Consider the following 14,741-nt stretch of genomic DNA (forward strand, 5'->3'; position numbering starts at 1 on the left):
AAGAGAGAGAGAGAAAGCATCATGCTGATAAGTCCTGCCAATTTATCTGGCTTTTCTCTGGCTTTTCCAATGCTTGCAGGGAAGGAGCGTTTTTTTTATTACAAGTTTCTCTGAGCCAGTTACTCTTTTCTAAATTTTTCTCCCATTTTTAAAACCCATACTAATTAAAAGAGGCAAATTTGTCTGACAAAGCCATCGGGCAAATCCTTGTCTTTCTTATATTTTTAGCCCGAAGTCTACAATGCTTTCTACTTTGCCACAACCACAAACTTCCCCCTGCCACATCTTCATTGACAACAGATTATATTGTGATCTATTGATTCCAGCCACTGAATGGACAAAAATAACAATAGCATAAGATGATATGAATATATAGATGATCACTATAGCACTGGGAAGTCAGAAAATAGTTATATACCAACATCCAACACAAAGACCACCACAAAATAAAACACACACTACCAAAGCTTATTGAAGAAGAAGTAGATTGCTGATGTACCTTCAGAATAAATAAATAAACAAACAATAAAAAACTTTATAGCCCTGTTTATATTAACGAAATAAACTCTTCACGTTCAGAAGCCTTCACTGATGAATTATACCAAACATTTCATGGAAAAATAATATCCACCCTACATGAACTTTAAAAAAAAATAAATCAGAGATGTGAGAACATTTAACAACTTGTATTAGGAGGCCAACATTATGTAGTCTGTCATACCAAAGACAGGCAAGACAGAAGAGAAAAGTATAAGCCAGCATCTCTCATTTTTAAATTTTTTTTAAATTTTAAGTTCTGGGGTACATGTGCAGGACATGCAAGTTTGTTACATAGGTAAATGTGTGCCATGGTGGCTTGCTGCACCTATCAACCCATCACCTAGGTATTAAGCCCCACATGCATTAGCTATTTTTCCTGATGCTCTTGCTCCCACTGCCCCCATCACCCCTACAGTCCCCAGTGTGTGTTGTTCCCCTCCCTGTGTTCATGTTTTCTCATTGTTCACCTCCCACTTATAAGTGAGAACATGTGGTGTTTGATTTTCTATTCCTGCGTTAGTTTGCTGAGGATAATGGCTTCCAGCTCCATCCAGGTCCCTGCAAAAGTCATGATCTCTTTCCTTTTATGGCTGCATAGTATTCCATGGTGTATATATACCACATTTTCTTTATCCAATCTATCATTGATGGGCATTTGGGTTGGTTCCATGTCTTCGCTATTGTGAATAATGCTGCAGTGAACATATGCATGCATGTGTCTTTATAATAGAATGATTTATATTCCTTTGGGACCCAGTAACGGGATTGCTGGGTCAAATGGTATTTCTGGTTCTAGGTCTCTGAGGAATTGCCACACTGTCTTCCACAATGGTTGAACTAATTTACATTCCCACCAACAGTGTAAAAGCGTTCCTATTTCTCCACAGCCTCACCAGCATCTGTTGTTTCTTGACTTTTTAATAATCATCATTCTGACTGGCATGAGATGGTGTCTCATTGTGGTTTTGATTTGCATTTCTCTAATGATCAGTGATGTTGAGCTTTTTTCCATATGTTTGTTGGCTGCATAAATGTCTTCTTTTGAGAAGCGTCTGTTCATGTCCTTTCCTCACTTTTTAATGGAGTTGTTTGGCTTTTTTTCTTGTAAATTTGTTTAAGTTCCTTGTAGATTCTGGATATTAGGCCTTTGTGAGATGGATAGATTGCAAAAATTTTCTCCCATTCTGTAGGTTTTCTCTTCACTCTGATGATAGTTTCTTTTGCTGTGCAGAAACTCTTTAATTAGATCCTGTTTGTCAATTTTTGCTTTTGTTGCAATTGCTTTTGATATTTTTGTCATAAAATCTTTGCCCATGCCTATGTCCTGAGTGGTATTGTCTAGATTTTCTTCTAGAGTTCTTATAGTTTTGGGTTTTACATTTAAGTCTTTAATCCATCTTGAGTTAATTTTGTATAAGGTGTAAGGAAGGAGTTCAGTTTCCATTTTCTGCATATGGCTAGCCAGTTCTCCCAGCATCATTTATTAAGTAGGGAATCCTTTCCCCATTGCTTGTTTTTGTCAGGTTTGGAGATCAGGTGCTTGTAGATGTGCAGTCTTATTTCTGAGTTCTCTATTCCATTCCATTGGTCTATGTGTCTGTTTTTGCACCAGTACCATGCTGTTTTGGTTATCATAGCCTTGTAATATAGTTTAAAGTTGGGTAGCATTATGCTTCCAGCTTTGCTCTTTTTGCTTAGGATTGTCTTGGCTACAGGGGCTCTTTTTTTGGTTCCATATGAATTTTAAAGTAGTTTTTTCTAACTCTGTGAAGAATGTCAATGGTAGTTTAATGGGAATAGCATTGAATCTATAAATTACTTTGGGCATGATGGCCATTTTCATGATATTGATTCTTCCTATCCATGAGTATGGAGCATTTTTGCATTTGTTTGTGTCCTCTCTGATTTCTTGAGCAGTGGTTTGTAGTTCTCCTTGAAGAGGTCCTTCACTTTGCTTGTTAGCTGTATTCCTAGGTATTTTATTCTGTTTGCAGTAGTCGTGAATGAGAGTTCATTCATGATTTGGCTCTCTGCTTGTCTATTGTTTGTGTCTAGGAATGCTAGCGATTTTTGCACATTGATTTTGTATCCTGAGACTCCTGAAGTTGCTTATTACCTTAAGAAGCTTTTGGGCTGAGATGATGGGGTTTTCTAGATATAGGATCATGTGATCTGCCAAAAGAGATAGTTTGACTTCCTCTCTTTCAATTTGAATACCTTTTATTTCTTTCTCTTGCCTGAGTGCCCTGGCCAGAACTTCTAATACTATGTTGAATAGGAATGGTAAGAGAGGGCATCTTTGTCTTGTGCAGGTTTTCAAGGGGAATGCTTCCAGCTTTTGTACATTCAGTATGATATTGGCTGTGAGTGTGTCATAAATGGCCCTTATTATTTTGAGGTATGTTCCATCAATACCTAGTTTATTGAGAGTTTTTAACATGAAGGATGTTGAATTTTATCAAAAGCCTTTTCTGTGTCTATTGACATAATCATGTGGTTTTTGCCTTTAGTTCTGTTTATGTGATGAATTATGTTTATTGATTTGCATATGTTGAACCAGGCTTGCATCCTGGGATGAAGCCAACTTGATTGTGGTGGATAAGTTTTTTTATGTGCTGATGGATTTGGTTTGCCATTATTTTATTGAGGATTTTTGCATCAATTTTCATCAAGGATGTTGGCCTGAAGTTCTCTTTATTTATTGCATCTCTGCCAGGTTTTGGTATCAGAATGATGCTGGCCTCATGAAATGAGTTAGGGAGTAGTCCCTCCTTTTCAATCGTTTGGAATAGTTTCAGAAGAAATGCTACCAGCTCCTCTTTGTACATCTGGTAGAATTCAGCTCTAAATCCATCTGGTCCTGGGCTTTTTTTGGTTGGTAGGTATTAATGCCTCAATTTCAGAACTTGTTAGTCTATTCAGGGATTCAACTTCTTCCTGGTTAGTCTTGGGAGGGTGTATGTGTCCAGGAATTTATCTATTTCTTCTAGATTTTCTAGTTTATTTGCACAGAGGTGTTTATAGTGTTCTCTGATGGTTGTTTGTATTTCTGTGAGGTCAGTGGTAACATCCACTTTATCATTTGTTATTGTGTCTATTTGATTCCTCTCTCTTTTCTTCCTTATTAGTCTAGCTGGCAGTCTACCTATTTTATTAATTTTCTCAAAAACCCAGCTCTTGGATTTGTGGAGTTTTTGAAGGGTTCTTTGTGTCTCTGTCTCCTTCAGTTCTGCTCCAATCTTGGTTATTTCTTGTCTTCTGCTAGCTTTGGACTTTGTTTGCTCTTAGTTCTCTAGTTCATTTAGTTGTGATGTTAGGATTTCAATTTCAGATCCTTCTAGCTTTGTGTTGTGAGCATTTAGTGCTATGAATTTCCCTTTTAACACTGCTTTAGCTGCATCCCAGAGATTCTGGTGTGTGTGTTGTCTTTTTGTTCACACTGGTTTCAAAGAACTTCTTGATTTCTGCCTTAATTTCATTATTTATCCAGGAGTCAGTCAGGAGCAGGTTGTTCAATTTCCACATAGTTGTGTGGTTTTGAATGGGTTTCTTAATCTTGAGTTCTAATTTGATTGCACTGTGGTCTGAGAGACTGTTTGTTATTATTTCAGTTCTTTTGCATTTGCTGAGAAGTGTTTTACTTCCAATTATGTGATCGATTTTTGAGTAAGCACCATGTGGCACTGAGAAGAATATATATTTGTTATTTTTGGGTGGAGAGTTCTGTAGATATCTATCAGGTCCACTTGCTACAGAGCTAAATTCAAGTTCTGAATATCATTTTAAATTTTCCATCTTGATAATCTGTCTAATATTGACAGTGGGGTGTTAAAGTCTCCCACTATTATTGTGTGGGAGTCTAAGTCTCTTTGTACATCTCTAAGAACTTGTTTTATGAATCTGGTTGCTCCTGTATTGGGTGCATATATATTTAGGATAGTTAGCTCTTCTTATTGAATTGAGCACTTTACCATTATGTAATGCCCTTCTTTGTCTGTTTTCATCTTTGTTGGTTTAAAATCTGTTTTTCAGAAGCCAGGATTGCAACACCTGCTTTTTTCTGCTTTCCATTTGCTTGGTAAATTTTCCTCCATTCCTTTATTTTGAGCCTAAGGGTGTCTTTGCACATGAGATGGGTCTCTTGAATACAGCATACTGATGGGTCTTGACTCTTTATCCAGCTTGCCATTCCATGTCTTTTAATCGGGACATTTAGCCAATTTACATTTAAGGTTAATATTATTATGTGTGAATTTGATCCTGTCATCATGATGCTAGTGACCAATGTCTCTCATGAGCATAGTCACAAAATATTAGCAAACTGAATCCAGAAATATTTAAAAGGGACATGCTTGGGCATATTCTAGGAAGGCAAGGTTAGTTCAACATTAAAAGTCAATCAGTGAAACTCTTGATATCAATGGACTAAAATAGTACAATTATATAATTATCTTAATACATGCAAAAAAAGTGTCTATAAAATTCAACATACATTCATCATAAAAAAATTTCAGCAAACTAGGAATAGAAAGAAACTTCCTCAATCTGATAAATCTTATTTATAAACAACCTACAGTTAGCATCATTTTTAATGGTAAAAGATCAAATGCTTCCCCCCTAAGGTTCTAGCCTGTGCTAGAAAAATAAAATATGTAAATTTAGTTAGGCTTCAAGATATGAAGTCAATATAAAAAACGGTTTTTCTATTTACTAGTGAGAAACAATTGGAAATTTAAAATGTTAAAAACACAATTTATAATAATTTTTATTTTATTTATTTATTTATTTTTTTTATTTTTTTTAATTTTTTTTTGAGACAGAGTCTGGCTCTGTCGCCCAGGCTGGAGTGCAGTGGCGCTCTCCCCGCTCACTGCAAGCTCCGCCTCCTGGGTTCACGCCATTCTCCTGCCTCAGCCTCCTGAGTAGCTGGGATTACAGGCACCCAGCACCGCGCCCGGCTAATTTTTTGTATTTTTAGTAGAGACAGGGTTTCACCATGTTAGCCAAGATGGTCGTGATCTCCTGACCTTGTGATCCTCCCGTCTCGGCCTCCCAAAGTGCTGGGATTACAGGCATAAGCCACTGCGCCCGGCCTATAATAATTTTTAAAACATGAAATACTTAGTGATGTAAGACCTCTACATTGAAATAATGTTTTTAAATACTGAGAGAAATTATGGTAGAACAAATGAAGAGACAGACTATGCTCATGGCTTGGAAGAGTCAATATTGCTAAAATGTCCGTTCTCCCCAAATTAGTCTGTAGATTCAACATAACCTAGACAAAACCTCAACAGCCTTTTTTGGGGTAAAAATTAACAAATTATATAAAAATGCAAAGGACCTAAAGATGATTTTGAAAAAGAATAACAAAGTTGTAAGAGTCATGCTATTTGATTTTAAGATTTATTCTAAAGCTACAGGAATCAAGACAGAGCAATACTGGTGTAAGAATTAGACATATAGACCAAAGGAACAGACAAGGGAGTCCAGAAATAGACCACAAATATAGAGTCAATTGATTTTCAACAAAAGTGCCAAGGTAATTCAATGGAGAAAGGATAGCTCTTCAACAAATGGTGCTATCACAACTGGACATTCATACATCAAAACAAATGAACTTTGATCATTACTTCATACCATATACAAAAATTAACTTGAAATGGATTATAGACCTACATGTAAGTCAAAATTATAAAACTTCTGAGAAGGCCGGGCGTGGTGGCTCACGCTTGTAATCCCAGCACTTTGGGAGGCCGAGGAGGGTGGATCACGAGGTCAGGAGATCGAGACCACAGTGAAACCCCGTCTCTACTAAAAATACAAAAAATTAGCCAGGTGTGGTGGCAGGCGCCTGTAGTCCCAGCTACTCGGAGAGGCTGAGGCAGGAGAATGGCATGAACCTGGGAGGCGGAGCTTGCAGTGAGCTGAGATTGTGCCACTGCACTCCAGCCTGGGCAACAGAGCGAGACTCCGTCTCAAAAAAAAAAAAAAAAACTTCTGAGAAAACATAGGATAAAATTATATGATCTTGAGTTAGGCAAAGCTTTCTCAGAAAGGACACAAACATCTCAAACCATATAAGAAAAATCTGATATATTGGACCTCATCAAAATTAAAATGTTCTACTCTTCAAAAGATGTCATATGAATGTATCTCAATAAAGCTGCTATAAAAAGATAAACTTTTTTTCTTTTCTTTTCTTTCTTTCTTTCTTTTTTTTTTTTTTTTAAGACAGGGTCTTACTCTATTGACCAAGCTGGAATGCAATGTCACAATATCCACTCACTGCAACCTTCATCTCCAAAGTTCAAGCAATTCTCTTGCCTCAGCCTCTAGAGTAGCTGGGATTACAGGCATGTGCCACCATACCCAGCTAATTTTTGTATTTTTAGTAGAGAAGGGGTTTTGCCGTGTTGGCCAGGCTGGTCTCAAACTCCTGACTTCAAGTGATCCACCCACCTCAGCCTCCCAAAGTGCTGGGATTACCATGCCTGGGCAAAAAGATAATATCAAGAAAAAAATTTAAAGCCAGAGACAGAAAAATTTTATAAAATTCTGTATCTGATAACTTGCATCCAAAATATATAAAGAATTTTGACAGCTGAAAAATAAAAATATTTTTTAAATTGAACTAAAAAATGATCAAAATATTTGAATAGACACTTTCACCAACAAATATATATATAAATGGAAAATCTGTTCGTTAAAAGATGCTAATTTGAATTTTGGGGAATGTAAATTAAGATATGACAAAGTACCATCACACACCCACTAGAATGTCTAAAATTACAAAGAGTGTCATTATCAAACATTGGCAAGCATGTGGAGTAACTGAAACTCTCTTACACTGATGGTGGGAATGAAAAATGATAAAACCACTTTAAAACAGTTTGGCAGTTTTTATAAAATTAAATACACATTTACTATATAATCCAGCAATACCACTCTCAGGGATTTATGCAAGAGAAATGAATTCATATGTCTACATAAAGACCTGTATTCACATTACAATTATAATTTTATTCATAATAGCTAAAGACTGGAAACAGCCCAAATGTCCATCGACAAGGAAATGGATAAACAAATTCCACTACACTCAGACCATGGAATAATAGTCAGCAATGAAAGAAAAACAAACTACTGATTCATGCAACAATATTAATTATTCTCAAAACCAATATACTATTAGCAGCCAGAAACAAAAGACTATATTTTATATGATTCCATTAATATTACATTCTGGAAAACAGATCAGCTATTGCCAGGAAATGGGGGTGGATGAGGAGATCAACTGCAAAGATGCATGAGAGGATTTCTGGAGTTGATGGAAGTATTCTATATCTTCACAAAGATATATGACTGTAGGCAATCAACAATACTTACTGAATTATGTACTGTACAGGGGTAAATTTTATTAAAATTAGTCTCTAATAAACTTGCCTCTTAAAAGCAAAAGCAAACGTAGAAAAGAACCACCTTAGAGAAGAACGAAGAAGGGGGAAAATGCTGAAATCTTACATTATTCAGGCTAAGAGGTCAGTGTATATGGAGGACTCCATCACGGAATAACCTTCCTTCCCACTAACCAATAATTTAGCATTTATATGGTGCTCACCCTGGGAAAACAAATAAGGAAGTTAAGAATTCATATTTATATATATATATTTTTTAATCCCTACTACCAGAAGGTCTAGACACACCTTCCAACCTTAATTCAGGTTTTTCAAGAAAGAATAGTTCAGGTTTAGTGAAATTACACACAGGAAAAGATATTGACATATCTTTAATACTAAAAATAGGATTAAAAAGAGGTCTTTTACAGTTCCCCAAAGGAGGGAAAGATATTTTACACACATTCATTCTTAGCTCTCAATAGATCTATGGATGCGTAGAAATTCAGACACAGCAAGATGTTGTGGAACTAAATAGTTTTGCCCAAGAGAGAGACATGACTGGATTGACATGTTGGAAGTGCTGGAAGACACTCTGGCAGTCACAGTGTGGAAAGGGAATAGGGCAAATCCAGATAGATAGAAGCAGTTGCTGAAAGTATCCCTTGAACAGATGCTGAAGCCCTTGCCTAGGGAAATTGGGAGAGACAGAGTTAGAGGCAACAACTCAGTGGGACTTTGCCATTGGTCGAATGTGAGGGAGGGATGAGGGAGAAAGTAGCATGGGGGATCACATTAAGGTTTCTGACTTGGTGAAGGATGATGTTACACCAAAAGACTCTGGGAAGAGGGGCAAGACGGCGTGCTTGGGAAGAGGAAGTGTTCCCTTGTGACACCTGTCCATGTTGATCTGGGCATTTCATCTTGGCTTTTTCTAGAAGTGCTTCTCTGCCATAGTCAGGGTTTGGGGTCTCTCCTCTGTCATCTCACATTATATTAAACTATGACATAATTAATAAATGATCTGTTTTATGTCCATATCTCCTGTTTAACTTGGAGCTACTCAAAGGGCAGGATCTATGACTTCTCCATCTTTAGATCAAGTCCAAACTCCTTATCATGGCTTATCAGGCCTGGACGACCTCACCGCTGTGTCCGTTCTTCCTCTCAGCACCCCACAACTTCTCCAACAAGCCGTTCCTCTGTCACCTGAAGACTGTACATTGCTAGTCTCTCTGCCTGGAATGTTCTTCCTCCTCACAGTCTGATATGGTTTGGCTGCGTCCCAACCAAATCTCATCTTGAATTGTAGCTCCCAGAATTTCCACGTGTTGTGGGAGGGACCGGTGGGAGATAATTCAATCATGGGGGCAGTTTCCCCCATACTATTCTCATGGTAGTGAATAAGTCTCATGAGATCTGATGGTTTTATGAGGGGAAACCCCTTTCACTTGACTCTCATTCTCTCTCTTGCCTTCGCCTTCCATCATGATTGTGAGGCCTCCCCAGGCACGTGGAGCTGTGAGTCCATTAAGCCTCTTTTACTTTGTAACTTACCCAGTCTCGAGTATGTCTTTAACAGCAGCATGAAAATGGACTAATACACAGTCTCTCCCACACCTGGAAATGTCTTGATCGTTTCTTGTTTTCAGCTAAGCCATTGTTTTCTTTAGGAAACCTTCAATAACCCCCAATCCTGTATAAGGGCCCTTCCAGAATATTCCCATGGCACCTCTGCTTCCAGGTATATTAGTACCTGCCACTCTATTATAATTGCTTGTTTTCCCCATTACCCTCTAAGTTCTGTCTCACTGTGGTAGCGGTTGTCATAATGTCTTAGTCCATTCAGGCTGCTATAACAAAATACCTTAGACTGGGCAATTTATAAACAACAGAAATGTATTCCTCATAGTTCTGGAGGCTGGGAAGTCCAAGATCAAAGCGCCAGCAGAGTCAGTTGCTGGTGAGGGCTGCACTCTGCTTCAAAGACGGTGCCTTCTGGCCACATACTCATATGACAGTGGGGATGAACAAGCTACCTCAGGCCTCCTGCATAAGAGCACTAATCCCATAGATGAGGGCTCTGCCTCATGACCTAATAAGTTCCAAAAGGCTCCACCTCTTAATAATATTGCATTGGAGGCTGGGTGCAGTGGCTCACACCTGTAATCCCAGCACTTCAGGAGGCCAAGGCGGGCAGATCAACTGAGGTCAGGAGTTCGAGACCAGCCTGGCCAACATATTGAAACCCCATCTTTACTAATAACACACAAAAAATTAGCCAGGCGTGGTGGCACACGCCTGTAATCCCAGCTACTCAGGAGGCTGAGGTGCAAGAATTGCCTGAACCTGGGAGGCAGAGGTTGGAGTGAGCTGAGATCGTGCCACTGAACTCCAGCCTGGGGAACAGAGTGAAACTGTGTCTCAAAAAAAAAAAAAATATATATATATATATGTGTATATGTATATGTATATAAAAATTTGGGTGGGGACACAAACATTCAGGCCATAACAAATAATGAGAATTTTTAAAATAATGACAACATTGGCTAACATTTATTAGGTACTTAATATATGCCAGACATCCTACTGAGTATTTTGATGTATTAACTCACTTAGACTTTACTACAATCCTACAGGGTGGGCCCTTTCACAGTCACATTTTACAGATCAGGAAACTGAAATATCGAAAAGCAAGTAACTTGCTCGAGGTCAACATTCTACAAAGAATATTAATAAACTAGAGCTATTTATTTCATTCCCCCTGGTTCCTAGCATGATCCTGTCAGGGAATAGATGTTCAGTAAATGTTTGTGGAATTGATCTGATGTGAGCAGGTTGTACCTGAGCTGGCAGTGCTGCCTGGCAGAGAAGAGAGGGCAGACCGGGCCAAATGCTCATAAACACAGGGTGCCTATACCAGGCTTTGGTGAACACTCTCTAGCACAACTGCTTGGAGCCAGAAGAAGGCTTCTATATCTGACAGTTTGTATCCAGAACATATAAAGAACTTTTGGTCTGGACATGGTGGCTCACACCTGTAATCCTAGCATTTTGGGAGGCCGAGGTGGGAGGATTGCTTGAGCCCAGGAGTTCGAGGACAGCCTGGGCAATATGGTGAGACTCCAACTCTACAAAAAAAAAAAAAAGTTTTTTTTAATTTTAAAAAGAACTTTTACAGCTCAATAATATTTTTTTTTTTTTTTTTGACAGGGAGTCTTGCTCTGTCGCCCAGGCTGGAGTGCAGTGGCGCAATCTCAGCTCACTGCAACCTCCACCTCCTGGGTTCAAGTGATTCTTCTGCCTCAGCCTCCCGAGTAGCTTGGATTACAGGTGCCCACCACCACGCTTGGCTAATTTTTGCATTTTTAGTAGAAATTGGGTTTTACCATGTTGGCCAGGCTGGTCTCGAACTCCTGACCTCAGGTGATCCGCCTGCCTTGGCCTCCCAAAGTGCTGGGATTACGGGTGTGAGCCACCGTGCCAGGCCAATAAAAAATATTTTTAAAAAATTGAACTAGACAGGCGCAGTGGCTCACACCTGTAATTTCAGCACTCTGGGAGGCCGAGGTGGGGCAAATCACCTGAGGTCAGGAGTTCGAGACCAGCCTGGCCAACATGGCGAAACCCCCATCTGTAATAAAAATGCCAAAATTAGCCAGGCATGGTGGTGGGCGCCTGTAATCCCAGCTACTCAGGAGGCTGAGGCAGGAGAATCACTTGAACCTGGGAGGTGGAGGTTGCAGTGAGCCAAGATCACGCCACTGCACTCCAGCCTGGGCAACGGAGTGAGACTCAATCTCAAAAATAATAATAATAATAAAATAAAAGATGGTCAAAATATTTGAACAGACAGTTTCACCAAAGAATACATATTAATAGCAAATTAGTTCATTAAAAAAATACTAATAGGAATTTAGCATGGTCGAAAGCTGCTCTCAGTACAGCTCCAAGAAGCTATTTTATTTCCAGGGAACATGCCCTAGACACAGCCCTACAATCGACTGTACTGACCTGATGATCCTCCCACTTCTTCCCAAAATAATTCTGTGTGCACAGGCCATCCTCACCTCGCCTGCAGTGGCTGGCTCTCTCTTGTGGTAATGCAGTGCGGTTCCTGAAGACCTTCCTGGATAGCTACTAAGGCAAGTTCATGCATCCGATTAATGGAGGTGCCTCTGAGGGGGTTGTTCACCCTACCTGTCAGCCATTCAGAGAAGGATCCTCAGAGAATATCCCAGAACTGAGTGGGCGGGACAGCAGTGGCTCCCAGCCTCAAGTGCACAGTAGTAACCCCTGCTGAGTTTTCAAAACACTGACATATAGAATGTACTGTAAATTAATTAAATCAGAATTCCTGGGGAAGCGACCCAGGCATCAGTATTTTTTAAGCACCCTGGAAGATTCCACAGTCAAGACCCACTGCAGAGGCACTCAGGCTTGTTCTCTTTCTCTGGCCTTGGTCCCCTGGCCTGGAGTTTGAGAACAGTGGATGTCTGCCATGTGAGGGGATGAGTGAGCCCTGGAGAGCAAGCAAGACCATGTAGTCTTGAATGTGGTAAAGCCCTGTGGGGAGAAGCCTGCCTCTGTGGCTGGCCGTGCAGGGTTCTTGTGCTCTGAACGTCATAACCTGGTCTAAATGTTGCAGGGAAAGTGGTACCTCCCCACTCACTCCTGAAAGGACATGAGAGGGTGGCCGTGGGAGTTGGATCTTTATCTCCAGGACTTGATCTGTCCTCCTCTGAAGAACACCTGGAGCTTACTACCCCTTAGAGATATTTATGTGTCTTTTACAAACTGGGCACTCAATCTCCAGGGAACAATGGGGTGCAATGGTCTGCCTATATTCTCCTCACACTCAGATTTCTTCCTCCAGGGCCAGTTTCAGAGGATCTGAGCTTTTAGTTTGTTCTGGCAAATCTCAGCATCCTTACATATCTCCTCATGATTTGGCTTTTGGCAATAACTGGCTCTGACCTGAGGTGTCCCTCCCTAGCCCTGCCCTGCCCCTATACTTCTCTAGTTCCTTTTCTGAAGACAGCAGAGGATAAATAGGGAGCAGTAGAAAGTCATCAGACACAACAGCCCGAACAAAAGTGGAAGTGATGGCAGCAAGAATAATTATAACTATTACTATTAGTGCTGCTGCTAACATTTCCTGAGTGCATGCTTTATTCCAACCACGGTGCCAGGCACTTTCAGGCATCCTTCCCTTTGTCCTCTCACCAAAGCCTATGAGGCAGGACATGCGGGAAGTAGCATCACCATTTTACCGAGGAAAAGAGGAAAGTCACACTGTGGAGCAATGCTTTGCGCCTTTTCAAAAGAAAGGACTGCCCGGGCATGGTGGCTCACACCTGTAATCCCAGCACTTTGGGAGGCCAAAGTGGGTGGATCACCTGAGGTCAGGAGTTCAAGACCAGCCTGGTCAACCTGGTGAAACCCCATCTCTATTAAAAATACAAAAATTAGCCAGGCATGGTGGCGAGCGCCTGTAATCCCAGCTACTCGGGAGGCTGAGGCAGGAGAATTGCTTGAACCTGGGAGGCAGAGGTTGCAGTGAGCTGAGGTCACACCATTGCACTCCAGCCTGGGTGACAAGAGCAAAACTCCATCTCAAAGGAAAAAAAAAAAAAAAAAAAAAAGAAGGGACATATAGTCCTAGCCTGGGCAGTCTTGAAAAAAACAAAAAGAAAGAAAGAAAAAGAAAAGAAAGGAAAGATCAAGTGCTTCTCAGGGTCACCTGGGAACCTGCTAGAAATATAAATATTATCTGGCCAGAGTTGAATTCATGGGTGTGCAACTAGTATAGCCACACAGAGCCTCGAACCTGAAGTTTAATTTTACCTTCTAATTTGTGCTTCCTAAGTCCAGTTGGACAACGTAGCAAGCATGGGGGTTTGGAGACTTGGCTCACATCCTGCCTCCCCTTTCCACCCTGGGTTCTCAGCACCTGCACCCCATCCTCCACACCCTACTTGGTCTCCCACCCTGCCCAGTAACCACTGCCACCCTCCACTCGAGGTGGCAGCCAGCTTGTGTTGATGAGAGGAGGCTTGTGTTTGCCATTGCCCTCTGCCCCCAGTGGGGGCCTGGGCACAAACACAGAGAGGATCGGGGTTGCATGCACACTGCATGGTGCCCAGGCCAGGGCCAGGCAGCAGCTGTCCCCACTCTAGGGTAGCAGCACCAGCTCAATCCATGGGCTACTTATCGGGGGCCTCTTGCCATCCCTGATCCAGGTGCTCAACATGTCCTGGTGTGAAGCTGCAATTAGTGTTGGTGGGCATGATGGCCTGTCTGCTATGGACTGGGTCACTGAGCCAGTGGGAAGGGGAAATTGACTTCCCCACCCTAGGATGAGGCCTCTGCATATTCTTTTTCTTTTTTCTTGTTTTTCTGAGACAAAGTCTTGCTCAGTTGCCCAGGCTGGAGTGCAGTGGCACGATCTCAGCTCAGGTGCCGGCTAGCATATATTTTTGTCTGGGTTTTATGTTTGTCTGTGCTAGATATTTTAAGGTATCAGGGTTTAGCACAATAGGTTATAATACTGTAAACCCAGCCAAAAAACAAAATAATCTTTGTTTGTATGATTTTTTGATAAATAAGAACAATTTAATATTGTCGGTTTAATGTAAACAGCCGAATCTTCTGAGTTATTGGTGAAAATATCCGTGTATTTAAGTTTCTTACTTAGGTGAACACCTAATATGCACAGGTTGTAAAAATGATTAACAAGGAAATAATGACTAGCTTTGTCTAATATCTCAGTTCTCATAAGTCATTTAGATAAACTGCTAAAAATGA

The sequence above is a fragment of the Nomascus leucogenys genome, chromosome 10 (genome assembly GCF_006542625.1).
Source record: "Nomascus leucogenys isolate Asia chromosome 10, Asia_NLE_v1, whole genome shotgun sequence".
NCBI lineage: Eukaryota > Metazoa > Chordata > Mammalia > Primates > Hylobatidae > Nomascus > Nomascus leucogenys.